The following is an 18,707-nucleotide window of genomic DNA, read 5'->3' on the forward strand; positions in this document are numbered from 1 at the left end:
AAGAAGTTCAAGTTCAAAATGGAGTCACTCAGAGCAGTGATAGCGAACCTGGAAGAAGGGGACTTTATGGTGTCCTTGGACATCAAGGATGCGTACCTCCACGTTCCAATTTACCCCTCACACCAGGGGTACCTCAGGTTCGTTGTACAAAACTGTCACTATCAGTTTCAGACGCTGCCGTTCGGATTGTCCACGGCACCTCGGGTCTTTACAAAGGTAATGGCCGAGATGATGATTCTTCTTCGAAGAAAAGGCGTATTAATTATCCCATACTTGGACGATCTCCTAATAAGGGCAAGGTCCAGAGAACAGCTAGAGATGGGATTAGCACTGTCTCAAGAAGTGCTAAAACAGCACGGCTGGATTCTGAATATTCCAAAATCCCAGTTAATGCCGACAACTCGTCTGCTGTTCCTAGGGATGATTCTGGACACGGTTCAGAAAAAGGTTTTTCTCCCGGAGGAAAAAGCCAAGGAGTTATCCGAGCTTTTCAGGAACCTCCTAAAACCAGGAAAGGTGTCTGTACATCAATGCACAAGAGTCCTGGGAAAAATGGTGGCTTCTTACGAAGCAATTCCATTCGGCAGATTCCATGCACGAATTTTCCAGAGGGATCTGTTGGACAAATGGTCAGGGTCGCATCTTCAGATGCACCAGCGGATAACCCTGTCTCCAAGGACAAGGGTATCTCTTCTGTGGTGGTTGCAGAGTGCTCATCTATTGGAGGGCCGCAGATTCGGCATACAGGATTGGATCCTGGTGACCACGGACGCCAGCCTGAGAGGCTGGGGAGCAGTCACACAAGGAAGAAACTTCCAGGGAGTGTGGACGAGCCTGAAAACGTCTCTTCACATAAACATTCTGGAACTAAGAGCAATCTACAATGCTCTAAGCCAGGCAGAACCTCTGCTTCAAGGAAAACCGGTGTTGATCCAGTCGGACAACATCACGGCAGTCGCCCATGTAAACAGACAGGGCGGCACAAGAAGCAGGAGTGCAATGGCAGAAGCTGCAAGGATTCTTCGCTGGGCAGAGACTCATGTGATAGCACTGTCAGCAGTGTTCATCCCGGGAGTGGACAACTGGGAAGCAGACTTCCTCAGCAGACACGACCTTCACCCGGGAGAGTGGGGACTTCATCCAGAAGTCTTCCACATGCTGGTAACCCGTTGGGAAAGACCAATGGTGGACATGATGGCGTCTCGCCTCAACAAAAAACTGGACAGGTATTGCGCCAGGTCAAGAGATCCGCAGGCAATAGCTGTGGACGCGCTGGTAACGCCTTGGGTGTACCAGTCGGTGTATGTGTTTCCTCCTCTGCCTCTCATACCAAAAGTATTGAGAATTATACGGCAAAGAGGCGTAAGAACGATACTAGTGGTTCCGGATTGGCCAAGAAGGACTTGGTACCCGGAACTTCAAGAGATGATCACGGAAGATCCGTGGCCTCTACCTCTAAGGAGGGACTTGCTTCAGCAGGGTCCCTGTCTGTTTCAAGACTTACAGCGGCTGCGTTTGACGGCATGGCGGTTGAACGCCGGATCCTAAAGGAAAAAGGCATGCCGGAAGAAGTCATTCCTACTTTGATTAAAGCAAGGAAGGAAGTAACCGTGCAACACTATCACCGCATTTGGCGAAGATATGTTGCGTGGTGCGAGGATCGGAGTGCTCCGACGGAGGAATTTCAACTGGGTCGATTCCTACATTTCCTGCAATCAGGATTGTCTATGGGTCTCAAATTGGGATCTATTAAGGTTCAAATTTCGGCCCTGTCGATTTTCTTTCAAAAAGAATTGGCTTCAGTTCCTGAAGTCCAGACTTTTGTTAAGGGAGTGCTGCATATACAGCCTCCTGTGGTGCCTCCAGTGGCACCGTGGGATCTCAATGTGGTTTTGGAATTTCTAAAATCTCATTGGTTTGAACCACTAAAAAAGGTGGATTTAAAATATCTCACATGGAAAGTGACCATGTTACTAGCCCTGGCTTCGGCCAGGAGAGTGTCAGAACTGGCAGCTTTATCTTACAAAAGCCCATATCTGATTTTCCATTCGGACAGGGCAGAACTGCGGACTCGTCCGCATTTTCTCCCTAAGGTGGTGTCAGCATTTCATCTGAACCAGCCTATTGTAGTGCCTGCGGCTACAAGTGACTTGGAGGACTCCAAGTTACTGGACGTTGTCAGAGCATTAAAAATATATATTGCAAGGACAGCTGGAGTCAGAAAATCTGACTCGTTGTTTATATTGTATGCACCCAACAAGATGGGTGCTCCTGCGTCTAAGCAGACGATTGCTCGTTGGATCTGTAGCACAATCCAACTTGCACATTCTGTGGCAGGCCTGCCACAGCTTAAATCTGTAAAGGCCCACTCCACAAGGAAGGTGGGCTCATCTTGGGCGGCTGCCCGAGGGGTCTCGGCATTACAACTTTGCCGAGCAGCTACGTGGTCAGGGGAGAACACGTTTGTAAAATTTTACAAATTTGATACTCTGGCTAAGGAGGACCTGGAGTTCTCTCATTCGGTGCTGCAGAGTCATCCGCACTCTCCCGCCCGTTTGGGAGCTTTGGTATAATCCCCATGGTCCTTTCAGGAACCCCAGCATCCACTAGGACGATAGAGAAAATAAGAATTTACTTACCGATAATTCTATTTCTCGGAGTCCGTAGTGGATGCTGGGCGCCCATCCCAAGTGCGGATTATCTGCAATAATTGTACATAGTTATTGTTAACTAATTCGGGTTATTGTTTAGGAAGCCATTTTTCAGAGGCTCCTCTGTTACCATACTGTTAACTGGGTTTGATCACAAGTTGTACGGTGTGATTGGTGTGGCTGGTATGAGTCTTACCCGGGATTCAAAATTCCTCCCTTATTGTGTACGCTCGTCCGGGCACAGTACCTAACTGAGGCTTGGAGGAGGGTCATAGGGGGAGGAGCCAGTGCACACCACCTGATCAGAAAGCTTTACTTTTTGTGCCCTGTCTCCTGCGGAGCCGCTATCCCCCATGGTCCTTTCAGGAACCCCAGCATCCACTACGGACTCCGAGAAATAGAATTATCGGTAAGTAAATTCTTATTATTCACCTGTACTCAAGTGTGGCGTTCCTTAAAATCTGTACCATTATGATGCCTTGAGGACTGAGTTTGTGAACCACTGATTTAGACACTTGTTTATTTGTTCACTTATAATAAAAATAATAATAATAATAATAATAAGGAACTGAACATTTCATCTGACAATTGAATTTGTTTACTTTAGCCATATGCTGCAGCAGCAAAAATAAAAGTTACATCATTGAAAATCTTTTCTTACCAAGAAGTTTATATTGTGTTCCCATACACGTCTACATTCGGCTAAGACGCTCTCAGTAACAATGTCTATGTGGAAGTAGCCTAAAGCCAGGTACACGCTAGACAACATTTTAAACACATTTACCGATAATGACCATTCGTTATGTCAAATTCTTTAAATCATCCAGTGTGTAGCCACTACATTGCTAGCGACATCCCCGGGTCGTCTGTACATGCAGCTCAATCTGGGCATGTCATTAGCGATGCAGCAGCATGATCCCCCTCCCCCACCTCCAGTGCTCTTTCGCTGCCCGCTGGGGTCCATCGCTCCCGACCTCGCTGGATACACATTATTGTAAACAATGAGTGATATTTCATCCAATCTGGTGGATCGGACCAACATATCGCACACAGCGGCATTCAGTATATCGGGCAGCGTGTATGCCCTATATGAGGGTACCTGTGGTCGCTAACAAAGTCAGATTTGGTGTGCTGCATATCAAACCTGATGATATCACTAGCGTCCTGTAGTATGCGAATGTAGGTTCTATCCTTCATTAATATCGCTCAATGTGTATCCAGATTACAATATGTCGGGCCGTAATATCAGCTGGGTACACATCGCTGTGTACCCAGCTTTAGTATGCCATTGACCTCTTTATACAATCAACCTAATTAGAATATACATCTATAGCTATGTATTCTATTCAGTGAGATATGTATTGCAACAAACAATCGTTACTGATAGTCACTGTATTTTACAAATGTATAGCAGGGAAAACACTGGGATGCATGCAACAATAACAGCCAAATGGAAGAAATACTGCATAATTACGATCAGTCTAACTATGAAATAGCAGAAAGGAGAGCTTCCCAGTACTTTTGGTAGCATTATCTAACCATGCCGTCTAGTAATCACTTGTTGGAATTGCAGCAATCATAAGGGCTGCTTGTGTGCAAGTTCTACATGCTATGCATTCATTTCATTAAAAAGTAGGTTAGTCTAATAATTTGTACTGATAACATATCTCTGTCTCATAGTTTACCTTAATCGATACAGTATCCATGCCTGTAATCAAATGTGTGCTTGTTATCTGCCTGAAGACTCTGAAAGCATGAGAAGGAGTTTCAGGAGAACAGGTGGGACTGGTCTGACAAGTGCAGCTGAGGAGGAAGCTGCTGGATGTGACTCGTTTACAATTGCAAATCGCATACAAGAACCACCTACTATAACGCACCTAGTTTCTGGCAAAGGTATGCCAGGGCCAGTTTATAAAACATAAATCCAGGATTATCAGATCAGAAGTGTCAATCCCAACACATATGACATACTCTACATGTTTTCTTGCACTACAGTTATAGGCCCTACACATTGGCCGATCCGCCGCCGAGCTGCCCGACTGCGTATACGGCCGACGGGCGACCCGGCGGCGGGGGGGGCAGTGACGGGGGGAGTGAAGTTTCTTCACTCCCCCCGTCACCCGGCTGCATTGAAGTGCAGGCAAATATGGACGAGATCGTCCATATTGGCCTGCATGTACAGCCGACGGGGGACCAGCGATGAACGAGCGCGGGGCCGCGCATCGTTCATCGCTGGAGCCTCCACACTCAAAGATATGAACAGTATCTCGTTCATTTATGAACAAGATCGTTCATATCTTTGGCTGATGTCGGCCAGTGTGTAGGGCCCTTTAGATCAGGAGCCAATCATGAAGTTTAGTGCTGTACATTGCACATGGGGGGTAATTCAGAGTTGATCGCAGCAGCAAATTTGTTAGCAGATGGGCAAAACCATGTGCACTGCGGGGGGGGGGGGGGGGCAGATATAACATTTGCAGAGACAGATTTGGTGGGTTATATTGTTTCTGTGCAGGGTAAATACTGGCTGCTTTATTTTTACACTGCAATTTAGATTTCAGTTTGAACACACCCCACCCAAATCTAACTCTCTCTGCACATGTTATATCCGCCCCACCTGCAGTACACATGGCTAACAAATTTGCTGCTGCGATCAACTCTGAATTAGGCCCATTATCACTAACTAGTTAAAAGCCCATAAAAATGACGGACACCATTATATTAGGAGGGCAGTCGCTACTCACACAGGAGCTGACGGGGTTTTTGCAAGTCCTGCTGCTAGGAGCCAGGGCTCTATCATACTGAGTGTATGTGAGTATGAGTGTCAAGGATGTTCGGTGAGGTAAATAGCCCAGAAGGCACTGGCTAGTACCAGAGCCAGATTTACACGCAGTATATGAACCCAAGGATGCATGTGGGCATTATGGTGCAGCAGCATATACTGCTGGAAATTTGGTGAGTTTTGATCAGAGACATGCAGGTGAGGCAGTGCATCACCTGTAATATACTTTTTATTCAGGAGTTTTAACTATAAAAAGGATTAGAATAATACAAAGAAGATATTTCTAACATATTCTTTGTATTTTTCATATACTTTATATAGTCAAAACTCTGGCATATACATTATTATGACAGGAAAGGCTCTGCCTCACCTCACCGCACATCACTGGTGTGTGTGTAGCATTAACCTTTTATAAAAATCGATGCTGTATGTCTGTAAGTGGCATAGTATAATGATGCTGCACTATATACACCAGTCCCCGCACAGCTCCCAACCAGTGTAGAGAGGACAGCAGTAGCCACCAGCAGCTAGCTTGGCCTTGGCCTGTGTGGGAGGGTCGTGCACAGGACCTCACCCCTCTGTTGGCACTCGGATATATATATAAAGTAGCTGAGCCGGTTATCTGTCTCCCCCTCACCCCCATCATCTGTGGCCCTAGCACTGACCCCTCCTCCTCCCAGTCACAGTACTGCTCATCAGACACATGGTTTTACCTCTTCCTGCCAAACTGATACACCTTCTCCCCCTGCTGGTAAGTGGCCACACATGTCCCCGATGCCTTCGCACTGAGTGCTGCGGGACTGTCTAGTGCAGGCATTCCCAACCTCGGTCCTCAAGGCACACTAACAGTCCTGGTTGTAGTGATATCCAAGCTTGAACACAGGTGACTTAATTGGTACCTCATTTATGTTGATTTAACCATCTGTGCTGAAGCCTGGATATCACTAAAACCTGCACTGTTGGTGTGCCTAGAGGACCACGATTGGGAATTCCTGGTCTAGTGGTTCCTGCATCCGTTTCCTCGTTACTGTTGTTACTTGTTGCTGAGTCCCATGTTGGCCAGTAATCTGAGGTTGCAGCATGGTATATGGAGGAGGGTATGCAGTATATGGCGGGAGCAGTATATGGAGGAGGTGCCCTGTATATAGAGGGCACTATATGGAGGGGTATGGGGGTGCAGTGTACATAGGGAGTGTGTGTCCGTGTCACACAGAGGTGACTATATTGAAAAAATCTGCATCTCTCTCCACTTTCCCTATCTGCCCCTACCACACCACACTCTCCCCAGTCCGTATCTGGGACAACCCTCCTGCCCTATTTCTTTCTACCCCAGTCTCTCTCTGCCCCTACCCCACTATCTACCTGCCCATACTCCCACTTTCTCTCCCCAGCCCCTTCTCTCCGTATGCAGCAAGTGTGAAACAGTCAGCTGAGTATTATTAATATTAGCAGCAGCAGGTGAGGAGGATGTAACATCTCCTTGCAGTATCACTTTAAATTTGAGCTGTGTCAGCTTCCAGCACACAATGGAATAATTCGGTCTGTGTGGTGGCCTTGAGTGTCCTTTAGCACACATAACAGGTGAAGAGCAGGCTTGGATTTTATTATATAGGTTGCAGAATTTATTATTTAAAACTAGCCATTACTAAAGATAGATGATGGTGGTTTTTGTAGTGCTTTGAGATACAGTATGTAACGTCCAGAACTTGCTGCATTCAACAAACCGGTTCAATTTGACTGCAATTATAGCGCATTTGGAATAATATGTGATGAGTGCAGCAGAAGGTAAGTTTGTGTGATCCTGCAAATATATATTCCTGCTACTGATATGACATGAATTTCTTTTCACCTTGGGGTCTGTCTGCATTTAGTAAGCCTATGAAAAAATATCTGAATTTTTGCTGATGGATATTCTAAACAGCGATGAGCTGTTAGGATTCGATGGAACTCATACCTCCCAACATTACCTTCTCCAGGAGGGACAAAATGATCTGCTTCTGCACTTTTCTCTTAATTTATGATTGCCATCACCTGTTTTAACAGGTTAATGGATAAGAAAGGTGTTTCAGCACAGGTGCCGGCAATCATAAATGAAGAGGGAAGTCCAGGAGCAGTACATTCTGTCCCTCCTGGAGAGGGTCATGTTGGGAGGTATGGGAACTTATGGAATCCAAGTCTACCCAAGACTTAGATTCCAGTTAAAGGCATAACATCATACTCCTGGCGTCAGATTCTCATGGGTTTTGGATTCTATTTAAGGGACCCTTGGCAGTAACTCGGTGCCATGTCACTCTGCCTTTCACTGCTGTATGCTGCACTGTGCTCTGCTGATTCAAGTGGCTGTGTCCAGACTCCATACTGTACAAGCCATGCTGCGCTGTACTCTACTGGTTCAAGCCGCTGTGCTGTGTCCAGAGTATAAGTGATTGCTGTGTCCAGACTCAGTACTAGTGGTTGGGCTTTGTCCATTAAATGGATGTGCTCTGTCAATTCAGAAGTGGTTGTCCAGTGCCAATTCACTCCAGTACAGACGACGCACCTATCCAGTGCTGCCGACACAGTTGTCTAGTACTCATCCTCTCCAGTGCTGCCGACACACCTGTCCAGTGTCCATCTACTCCAATGCTGCCGACACACCTGTCCAGTGCCCATCCACTCCAGTGCTGACAAAGCACCTGTCCAATGCGCATCCACTCCAGAGCTGACGAACACCTGTCCAGTGCCAATCTGCTCCAGTGTAAAAAAAAAAAAGGTGAAAAATTGCGTTTTTGTGCTGTACACCACTGTGTATCCATAATGTGCAAGTACTGTGACTCCGCAGGCCGTACCCCACTGTGTATCTATAACATACAAGTACTGTGACTCTGCAGGCCATGGGATCCGGTCTGAAGATTGACACTGTCTAGGTCGACAGGGTTTCTAGATCGACCTAGCACATGTCGACCTAGAAACCCTGTCGACCTTCCAATCCTGTCAACCTAGTGACCGTCGACCTAGATACTGTCGATCTAATGATCCACACCCAGGGCCGGAGCTTCCACTAGGCAGCTTTAGGCAGCTGCCTAGGGGCGCCGGGACCTGAGGGGGCAGCCTGCTACAGCTGTCTGAAAAAGGTTGAATGGTCTTACCTTTCCCAGCCGCTGCAATCCCCCAGAACTCGTATGTTACAGTAGCCACGACTGCTAGGCTCCCGTATTGCAGCCTTCAGCTCCACCTCCACAGGCAGTAACTTTGACAGCTCCTGGAGTCCTGGCTGGGGGTGACATGCAGCACTGCTCTTCATTCCAGGCTCTTTCACAGACTACTCTGTCCCAACTCTGCACTGCAGTCTACAGTACATTCTCTGCATTGATAAGGAAAGAGGGCGAGAGCAGCAGTGTGGTGGTGGTGGGGGGGGGGGGGGGGGAGATAAAGAGCAGGCATGCACACAGTCTGGGGGGATCAGCAGCACCATGCACACAGATGGTGGTGGGGATAGAACAGCAGACATTTAACAGAGTAGGGGGGAGGGGGTGAGAGCAGCATGCCTTTCATCTGAAGGGTGGGTAGGGGGAAGGGGCAGTAGGCAGAAGTTTTGCCTAGGGTGCTTAGAAACCTTATAGTATACAAACAATGAAACAATAACTTGCGCCCTAGCTGCAGCTTGATATTCGTCCAAAAGAACACCACTTCTTTCTACATACAACAATACACTGGTGGACGATCTGCTAAGTAAATCTGGAATCCTTATGAATCCTTATGTTTTAAGATCCTCAATTGTAGAGACTCCCTTATAAATACCATTTCACTCTGTTTTTTTGAGGATCTTAAAACATAAGGATTCCAGATTTACTTAGCAGCGCTTGGAGATCGTCCACCAGTGTATTGTTGTGCTTAGAAACCTTGCACCGGCCCTGTCCACACCCCAGGCCATACCCCACTGTGTATCCATAATGTACAAGTGCTGTCACTCTGCAGCTTGTACCCCATTGTGTATCTATAACATGTAAGTACTGTGACTGATGTGTGGCAATGTTTCATAGATGTGCTACAAACTGCTGTGTGTTTGTGTCGCTGCTCTGTTACTTAGTAACCACCCAGCTCGCTGCAGCTTTTGGCCTAAAGCGAATGAAAACAATATTGTGAGGTGGTCAAAGTTGACTAGAAAGTAGTTGAAATTAATGTTCTTGAAGTTAATAATACCCAACTTATGTTATTTTAGTTTTTCTTTACAATTTTTGGAAAACATCTGTGGACAAACAAAAGCATAACCCTGTTCGCCACCATGCAGCTAGACCTAAAGATGACAGGTAAATAATATTTTACTTAATTTAATAATTTTTGCTGCTTTTCTCCTTAAGACACTTTTGGCTTAGGGGTAATGGAGAAAAATTGCTGATAGTCTATGACACAGTGATTCAAGAAAGTTTGGAGACCACTACTCTAAAGTATGTGTTATGAGGAAGCTTATTACAAAGGTGTAGTATAATATCCAATCACCTTATAACAGTGTTTTTCAACCACTGTGCCATGGCACACTAGTGTGCCCTGAGCAGTCTCCAGGTGTGCCGCCATAGAAGCAGAGCCAGGTCCGTCAGTGTTTTGCTGCTACTGAGGCCCGGGAATGATCAATACTGGAGGGTTTAGTGGTTGCAGAGCCAGTTCTAATTTTCGGCCCTGGCAGTGTTGGGCTCTTCTGGCTTTCTCAGATGTGGCTCAGGCGTTGCCTGTGGAGGAGCTACGACATGACATCCTAGGACACGCAGCTGCACCATGCATCACCATTATATATGAGTGTGCCATGACCATATTTAAATCTTGTTCAGTGTGCCGCGAGTTGTAAAAGGTTGAAAATCTCTGCCTTATAACATAATTTTGGAGGAAGCCGGCACTCCACATGCAACTGCTCTGGTGTTATGAAACTAAACATCCAAATGGGAGGGATTGTGCACTGATCAAAAGAAAAGAACAGTGGCCTTCTGTGCAGATGAGCCATCATCGCTGGATCACCTCACCATTTACTTTCCAGCTCTTTCAGAATGGCCAGGAGGATTCTCCAGTGGTGGATCTCGGTGAGAGTTGGTAACTGTACCTGACTGTCAGGCCACATAGGCTGCTCTGACAGTGGTTCCGCCACTAGCCTTTGGTGATGAGTATACAATGAAGGTTTAGGCAAACACTTATGTGGTAGTCCTGCATTCTGTTAATCCAAGTGTACAAGAACAGACTTTCCCGTTTTTGTTCTTTTTTTGTTTGTTTTTTAAATAACATACTGGTGAAAATGAAAGAAACCAACAACCCTGTCTATGCATGTTAATGGGTAGCAAGACTAAGGGGCCCATTTATCATTGAATATTTGCAGCTATAGCTTTGCGGGCTAGCCGCAAAAATTAAGTATCACCTGAATATAAGAGGGAGGGACTGCAGCAGATATTTCCAATACCTGCTGCAATCTCATACATTTCTGTGGAGAATACGATGCTGCCCAATTTACCAATATCCAGATTGCGATGAGTTGCCAATATTGGCCACCACAGCTACCGCCATCTGAAGATAGCTGCAGCCCTTTGTAGCCTACGGGCTACACATTGTGTAGCGGAGCAGCAGAGAGTTCCCCTGGAACCCTCCCTGGAAATAGCCTCTGTGCTTGTGCAGTCTTATGTGTCCGCGCATGCGCAACACCACCAGCTGCCACGGGCTCCTTTAGGAACCCCTGTTCCTGCATTTGCTGATTAATACATCAGGCTGATAAGATTGCATATTGTATTTGTGGGGTTAGGGGAAACCACTAGTGGGTTTACAGCTAAAGAAAGCTTAGTGTGTGGCGCACTCTTTTATTATGATTTGATGAATAAGTTAAAACGTAACTTTTATTCGTATTATTCTAAAATAAAATCTTTAACAGGCATAATATAAAACCGTTATTTGTCAGCCTGGGAATACTTAACAATATCAATTAAAATATTAGTGTTGCCCTATAACAATTTAACCCTTGAAAGGTTATTATATTCCTTTGTTACACAAAAGGATATAAGGGCAGGACAATTTTGTGAATTGTAACAGCAAAGTGAAAATATGAAAAGAAAATTAATCAAATGTATCAGTTTCTATTGGATATTGCAATGTAATCCTGGGTGGTATGATCTCGTCCAGATTGCACTGAATATGAGATCTATGATAAATGGCCCCCTTAATGACTTACCTTTCCATCAGCCCCAAAGCTACAGTATAAAGCTCCAATGGGTGTAGTATGGTATGCCGGCGGTCGGGCTCCCGGCGACCAGCATACCGGCGCCGGGAGCCCGACTGCCGGCATACCGACAGTGTGGCAAGCGCAAATGAGCCCCTTGCGGGCTCGGTGGTGCGCTACGCGCGCCACGCTATTTTATTCTCCCTCCAGGGGGGTCGTGGACCCCCACGAGGTAAAGTAAGTGTCGGTATGGCGGCTGTCGGGATTCCGGCGCCGGTATACTGTGTGCCGGGATCCCGACAGCCGGCATACTGAAGACCACCCGCTCCAATTATGCAGTCTCGTTTAATCTGCTTTAGTTTGAGGTGTAAGTATTTATAGGTAAGTAATAGTATCTTATTGCACTGTCTAATTGTAGGGTCCTCTGCTACCTACTCCGTATTTAGTGGTTCCGCCCACCCTTGCAAGCGACGCAAACACAATATAGGGAAATGGAGCAATTGGTGCTTAGTTGTCACAACTGAGGGCCTGAGCTGACGGGAGGCAGCCTCAGTTGTAGGGGCTGAGATGTAACGGAACCTGGGAGGTTGTATCAGACCCCTAGACATGTAAGTAACATGTAGAATAACTGCCCGAAGGCGTGACCACGACAACCAGGATAAAAGTCAATGATGTTTATTATGACAAACTCCGTAACACAGCAGCAGTAAAAGGAAACATAAAAGTCAACAGAGGATAAATACAATTCCTGGGTACTGCAGGGTGGCAAGGGCCACAGGCACTGGTAGAGTGAGACAGTTCTTATAATCTTCTAGTTGGAAAGTCCTTACCAGGCCTGACTGTAGAAATGGAGAGAACCCAGGATCGTACCAGCTGATGTTCCAGGAAAGGCTGGGCTGCTGAAGGTAAAACGGCTGCTGTGGATACTGGCTGGAACCAGACTGTTGTTGGTACGGAGTGGATACTGGCTGGAACCAGTTAAATAATAAACGAACTTGAGAGCGATGAAATAATAATGAAGTTTGGAGTTTGAGAGCGGTGAAATAATAATACCGGTGGAGAGTGGTAAACTGCAGAAAAGGACACCGGCCCTTTAAGAGAAGCTATACACTGCTGGAAGCTGGGCTGGAAGCAGGTGATTGTTTGAGAGCGGTGAAATAATAATACCGGTGGAGAGTGGTAAACTGCAGAAAAGGACACCGGCCCTTTAAGAGAAGCTATACACTGCTGGAAGCTGGGCTGGAAGCAGGTGATTGTTGTAGCTGGAAACAGGTGAGTCCAGAATGGATCGGAGAGTCAGGCTACACCGCAGATGGAATGCTGGTGCGGGTCTCTATAGCAGAAGTCTGGAGACAGGAGCTGGAACCTGGAAGACAACCACAGGAGAGAGACAAACTGGAACTAGGTTAGACAACCAAAGCACCGACGCCTTCCTTGCTCAGGCACAGCATACTTATACCTGCAGCAAGGAAGGGGTTGGCTAGGCAATTATGCAAATCAACAATACAGACAGCAGATTGGTGGAAATAATCAGAAGACAAAATCCAAGATGGCTGCGCCCATGCAGACACTTGGAGGGAAGTTTGGTTTGTAATCCATGTGAGAATTGAAACAGTAATGGCGACGCCGGCCACAGGAGACAGGAGACGCCAGACTGACAAGCGCACATTTAACCACGCGGGCACAGCAGATGCCGCGGCTGATGAAATCACCGCTCTGACATTCTGCATGTGGAAACTCAGGAACAGCGGGATCCGGTCCTGGAACGCTGAGCCAGCCTTAGGAGGCATCTGAAGGGTAAGTAATGGCGTCCAGATACCCGGATCGTGACATTAGTGTATAAAGGTGAAAAATAGGGTGTATTTATTTTGTACATTAAGAATGCCGTACTTTAACAATACCACCTTATATTTTGCAAAATAATCTACAACGTTAATTGCCTATATGGAATATAGAGAAGTCCCAGCTTGCTGGAAGGCTGCGGATTACTATCTTGTATTGAATGCAACTTTTTTTTTTTTTATAGACAGTCTTTTATATGTAGCAGAGTACAGATAGTGATAGTTTCTCCTGCTTGAATACAGATTCACATACAGAAATGCAATGCTTGCGATAGTATCACTGGCTGAGATACAGCCTTCTGTGTGGCTGGCACCTCTACAGATAGAACATTGTGGTTTGATGTGGGAATGGACATCAGTTTCCAATGGTTTGCAACCATCTATGTTTTTCTTCTGAAGTTAGTGGTTTCACCATTCAATGGCAGCTTTCTGAAGGGAAAGGTAGCATACTGATAAATTCCTGGTGGCTCTGTCCTTTCTGCTGCTCTAGGATGGGGATTCCAGCCTTCCGCCTTCTGTATGCATAAAGAAGACTGGACACCAGCAAAGCAAACCCCCTTGTTATACTCTGGCTCAGCTACCACTGGGAATATACCACAAAGAGAGAGGGCACAGATCTGCATTTACCATGATAGTGTACATGTGGTGTTCACACTTTCTCAGCATCATGACTGGACCTTTACAATCTTCCATTTGAAACCAAAGCATTTTTGATATCGGAGACTCAATCTCTAGTCATTTTTTATATTGTAACAAATCTTTTTATGTTTTTTCTTTTCTTTACGTTTTAGGTCAGACCACTTTTTCTGAATTTCGTCCTTTTGTCGTTTCCTACTTGTTAATAAAATATTGATAAGTCACATCTCTTTTATAGGATTTCAGGAACTCTGATGGTTGATCGCCTGCACCACTCCAAGGTTATGGCCCTAAAAAACAATGCTAGAGCTGTGTAAATGCCTGCCCCACAGCTCCAATGCCAACACTATTGGAAAAACTTCAAGCTACAGCATGCTTTTTGTCAAACCCTCCCATATTCCATCCACAGGGCAAGGTGTGGAACACCAAGAGCTGTTGAGATAAGCCCCCAAACCTCATGCCCCCGCAGCATTACTAAAGATCTGCATTTGTGAGTTACTGCAGGAGGGAACAGGTGAAATCCGCTGAAATAGGAAAGAAATACATTCCAAACCCTCAAATCTCTGGTTAACTCTGCTGACAAGACAAGAAAATAGTGAGGGAGCAAAATGCCCAATATTCTTATTATTATCTGTCTATCTATAGCGCCACAAGAGTTCCACAGTGCCCAATTACAGAGTACATATGCACATTATCAAACCATGAAAACAATGACTTACAGCTAAAGACAATAGCGGATAAGAACAGGGTAAATAAGCATAACTACACCAGTAGACGACCTAGAGGTAAGTTTCAAGGTGGCCAAAAAACTGCGTGATTTGGGCAGTTGAGGATTATTAAAGTAAGAAAAGGATAAGAACATGAGGGAAGAGGGCCCTGCTCGTGAGAGCTTACATTCTAAAGGGGAGGGGCAGACAGACAGGGGTGACACAGATGGGGTAGACCGAGCATGGGACAGGGGGTTAGGATAAGATTTGGCTGGGTTTGGTAAAGAAGTGGATCTTAAGAGCCCGCTTGAAGTTCTCTAGAGAGGGGGAGAGTCTGAGGGGGAGAGGTAAAGAATTCCAGAGAAAGGGAGCAGCACGTGAAAAATCTTGGAGATAGGAGTGGGAGGAAGTAATCAGAAGACAGGAGAGTCGGCGTGCATTAGCAAAGCAAAGAGGACGGGTGGGAGAGTAAAGGGAGTTAAGGTCAGAGATGTAAATGGGAGAGGAGTGGGTGAGTGCTTTGTAAGTGAGGGTGAGCATTCAAGAGATCATCGAGGTAGTGAGCCACCCCAACTTCACCAGCCCTCATACACAGGGCCAGACTAACAATGGGGCGGATGGAGCTCCAGCTCCAGGCCTCCACATAAAAAGGCCCATCATTATGGCAGTATGATAATGACCAGCCATCAGCTGGCCACATAGTTGGCCATAAATTATATCTATTAAGATTATGGCCCTCATTCCGAGTTGTTCGCTCGGTATTTTTCATCGCATCGCAATGAAAATCCGCTTAGTACGCATGCGCAATGTTCGCACTGCGACTGCGCCAAGTAACTTTGCTATGTGGAAAGTAATTTTACTCACGGCTTTTTCATCGCTCCGGCGATCGTAATGTGATTGACAGGAAATGGGTGTTACTGGGCGGAAACACGGCGTTTCAGGGGCGTGTGGCTGAAAACGCTACCGTTTCCGGAAAAAACGCAGGAGTGGCCGGAGAAACGGTGGGAGTGCCTGGGCGAACGCTGGGTGTGTTTGTGACGTCAACCAGGAACGACAAGCACTGAACTGATCGCACAGGCAGAGTAAGTCTGAAGCTACTCTGAAACTGCTAAGTAGTTAGTAATCGCAATATTGCGAATACATCGGTCGCAATTTTAAGAAGCTAAGATTCACTCCCAGTAGGCGGCGGCTTAGCGTGTGTAACTCTGCTAAATTCGCCTTGCGACCGATCAACTCGGAATGAGGGCCTATATTTCTATTTTTTTTCACAAAATTATACAATTTTTATATTTTTACATAAATAGGGAGACATTGGGGCTGATATTGTAGGGGGTATACATGCCCATTTGGGTCTGGCCACACCCAAACAGCACTTGTCACACCTCTCCGATTCTCATAACAGGCCCTTGAATATTTTCAGCCCCAGGCCCACGTGGCCTTTAATCTGGCCCTGCTCATACACCAGTGGAGGAATGTGCTGAACACTCAGAAAGGTTCATGAAACAGAACCGCCCACAGGCAGACACTTGTCAAACCATCCGGCAAATGAAAACCCATAAACCGGAATGACTCAGGATGTAAGGCTGACTCCACATCAATTTTAGCCAATTAGGATCCCTTACCAGGGGCCCTATCCAGGTCTAATGTCTAATCATAGGACAGATTCTGTACCCGACAACCCAACATAATTCAGAGGGAATTACATCATCGAGGATCCATATGGATAAGACAGATGTTGAATCAGTCGATATTTCCTTGGAACTTTCTTGGGGCTACGTTCACTGGATAAAGAATGAGGTATGCCAAAGGAGGTGAAGGAAAGGATCCAGCCACGTGGCCCAACTCCAACCTCTTTCTGAACCCTCTCAAGCACCATGTGGCAAATCCACTGCAAATTTCAAAAATTGACAACCAAAAACCTGAATACAAGAACTCGGCCTGAGCCCTGTTAGGATACATCTCCAACTAGTATACCATCTGGCTGAAGCAGATTGGAGGTGAGGCCTTACTTAAATGTGGTGCCAACAGCCAGACAGGTAGCGGCAGGCCACGTCCTATTGCAGAAGCAGTCCATACCGGGGTGCAAGTCCCCGCATCGGAGACAGGCGTACTAAAACTAACAATAGGTTCCTGCTGGACAGCTGGAACCAATGAATGCATAGCATCTACCTGGATTTGATGACAGAGACCCTCAAAAGGGCAGTAGTGTACATCATGGAGCAGGAACTATGGAGGCCAAGGTTGGCCCCCAGCACCAATAAGGGAGTCAATGCACTAGCCAGGTGGTGTCATGATTTCAGAGCTGAAGCACTTCCTTGAGAGCATAAGAACAAAAAACAAATGATCTGAAACTAGCGCTGTGCAGAGGGTGAATCTGACACTCTGGATATAACTTGTACCACCAATACAACAGAGGAGTGTATATGATCCTTCTCAGGAGAAACTAAGAGACACCGTGTTCTTTACTTCATTGGAAAGGAACTTACATTTAATTCCTTTCCCGTGTGCCCGTAAAGGTATCTTTAAACACTATCCTCTCTTCTCTGGTGGGAAATATTGCTGTGCAGTATAGAAAGATGAGACACTTACATGAGATTTCTGTCCCGCATACACGTAACAGGTTCTTTAAAATCCTTCGATCCCCATAAAACTGACGTCCTCCACAATCTTCACAAACAGGTTTATTCCACAGTTCACATAAAACATAGACAGAAAGAAACAGGTGTGGACAATCTTCCGGTTCACCTGGGAAACCAGCGTGATGGAAAATGGACTGGCACCTCCGTCCCGGCTGCAGTCACAGGATCGTGGTGCAAAAGCTGGATACAGTCCTAGCGGTGTCTCCCAAATGTCTCTCCGGTAAAATGACAGTCCTCCTGTACCGAACGGCTTCAACGCGTTTCTGTGAATACTTTCACCTTTGTCAAGAAGTGCCGTTCTGTTACTAGTCAGGGGTTTTATCCCTCCCCAATCACATCACATGACTGGTATTAAAATACACCTGTGTGGCTAGTTTAAACCACACAACTAAAACACATTACAATCAAATAAAACAAAGGCCACTAATAAAACAGCCGACTTTTAGATCCAGGTATTAGAATCCAGCGTAGAAATGGATAAAAAAATACATAAGAATTAAAAATGCCCTTATATAATAAAACATTGGGTGTAATGGTATCCCATAACTAAACGCTCAAAAGTCTCAATGAAACATCCTTTCTTATGTTTCGGGAAGAAGGTGGACTTCTTTTTAAAAACTTTAATATGATCTGGAGGACCATCTATATTGTCCTCTTGGCCATCTTTCTCTGCAAAAAAAACGTTTCAAGCATAGTTTCCTTACAAATTTCTGTAAATCTACAAAAACCTCAAACTGATTGACTTTACTAGTGGGTGCAAATTTTAAACCCTTTTCAAGAAGATCCTGTTCATCCTTGGTTAGTTGGTAATCACTTAAATTATATATTTTAGTTTTCCACTCTGAGTCTGCTTCTGGAATAGGGACATCTACACTCTCACCGGACTTATTCTCATTAGAGGGCCCTTCATTCATGGATTTTTTTAATTTTAAGCGTTTATTTTTGGACATACCCAAATATTTGCCTGCTCTACAGCCTCTCCTTTGTGATACTCGTGGTTTACCCCCAATCACATATACCTCCTTCGATGTAGTCCCTCTCCTAAAAAATGTCCCTCACCTTTTTTGTTATAATCTGACCTAAGGGGCAAGTTCCCACCTCTATTCGATTCCATATCATAAGGGGAGGGGGTCCTTCTCTCTTTATAGGGCGTCTCAAATGGAAGAAGATGAGACCTAAAACCAGCTGTTTATGAGTGGTTTAATTGATATGTTTTGTTCCATTGTCTTAGCAGTTTGATGGGATATTGGATGTGATAAATTATTTTTACCCAGTTGATGTATTA

The 18,707-nt window shown here is 45.6% G+C and overlaps 2 protein-coding genes across 10 annotated transcripts in view; one reads left to right on the forward strand and one right to left on the reverse strand.

The window, feature by feature from the left end:
- Positions 1-6,290, reverse strand: part of LOC134927902 (MARVEL domain-containing protein 3-like) — a 49,938-nt gene extending 43,648 nt beyond the window's left edge. Inside the window, exons 1-2 of one of the 2 annotated variants that reach the window (XM_063923001.1) lie at positions 6,144-6,290; positions 4,337-4,397 (exon numbers count right to left, since the gene is read on the reverse strand). The gene's annotated coding sequence lies outside the window, so the exon portion shown is untranslated. The remainder of the gene's footprint in view (positions 1-4,336; positions 4,398-6,143) is intronic. The other variant, XM_063923000.1, reaches the window with a different exon arrangement.
- LOC134927903 (cytochrome c oxidase subunit 4 isoform 1, mitochondrial-like) overlaps positions 5,377-18,707 on the forward strand; it is a 353,718-nt gene continuing 340,387 nt past the window's right edge. Inside the window, exons 1-3 of one of the 8 annotated variants that reach the window (XM_063923005.1) lie at positions 5,381-5,459; positions 9,632-9,719; positions 14,315-14,357. The gene's annotated coding sequence lies outside the window, so the exon portion shown is untranslated. Of the gene's footprint in view, positions 5,460-6,958; positions 7,012-7,076; positions 7,216-9,631; positions 9,720-14,314; positions 14,358-18,707 lie in introns of those variants that run through there. The other 7 variants (XM_063923004.1, XM_063923007.1, XM_063923006.1 and 4 more) reach the window with 7 other exon arrangements.

This window comes from Pseudophryne corroboree, chromosome 5, assembly GCF_028390025.1.
Source record: "Pseudophryne corroboree isolate aPseCor3 chromosome 5, aPseCor3.hap2, whole genome shotgun sequence".
Lineage (NCBI taxonomy): Eukaryota > Metazoa > Chordata > Amphibia > Anura > Myobatrachidae > Pseudophryne > Pseudophryne corroboree.